Raw genomic sequence first — 999 nt, 5'->3', positions numbered from 1 at the left:
ATATATATATATATATATATATATATATATATATATATATATATATATACACACAAAGTAATGATAATAATAATAATGATCCATGGATGGAATTTATAAATATTCTAATGCATCACTAAGCACGTTTCCACATATCACATGCTTCTTACGACCATTACCCGTATTCTTGAAATGATCACAGTGGAGTCCACAGTATGGACACAGGGCGGATTATATTCGTTCGTTCATTTCCTCAAGCGATATGGCATTAACGCTGGAAGAAACGGATGTATAACTGAGGGTCGTTTATCAATTTTGACCAACGAAAAAGTTGATTGGGATATGTGAGTAGCTCTGTGTAAATTTGGTGGGGAGGAATAGAAGGTGAAAGAGAAAGAAACAGTGATTATAATTATCCTTCTTTCCCTCTTTCCACTACCTTCTACTCTATCAAATACACATACAACTGCCCACATAACACAATCAAGCTTTTCATTGGTCAAAATTGATAAACAACCCTCAATTATACATCCGTTGCTTCCAACGCTAATGCCATATCGCCTGATGAATTTGAACGCATGAGTATGATTTACCCGATGCCCATGGATACTGCGGACTGTGCTGTAATCAACCTAAGAATACGGACTATGATAGTAAGTAACATGTGATTTGTGGAAACCCGCGTAGCGATGCATTGAAATATTTATAAATTCTATCCATGGATTATTATTATTATTACTCGGTACAAACCCCAAAACTGCTATTGCCAGTTGGTATCATGAGGCTGTAGTGTCCCTTAAATTATTGTACGTTACCTCTCAAAATAAATATGAATATAGTTTCTTCTCACCCAACGTTGAAGTCTCTGAACGCATTCACAAATCCATACAGGCACATGATGACCTTGGATACAGAATATGATACTCAACACACGTATGCACACACAAACACACACACACACACACACACACACACACACACACACACACACACACACACACACACACACACACACACACA

General features: G+C 36.8%; 1 protein-coding gene across 3 annotated transcripts in view; it reads right to left on the bottom strand.

Moving 5' to 3' along the window:
- Nucleotides 1-999, bottom strand: part of LOC106868822 (uncharacterized) — a 64,238-nt gene that overhangs the window by 25,617 nt on the left and 37,622 nt on the right. The window lies entirely within an intron of this gene.

This window comes from Octopus bimaculoides, chromosome 2 (genome assembly GCF_001194135.2).
Source record: "Octopus bimaculoides isolate UCB-OBI-ISO-001 chromosome 2, ASM119413v2, whole genome shotgun sequence".
Taxonomy (NCBI): domain Eukaryota; kingdom Metazoa; phylum Mollusca; class Cephalopoda; order Octopoda; family Octopodidae; genus Octopus; species Octopus bimaculoides.
This window is presented reverse-complemented; position numbering and strand designations above follow the sequence as displayed.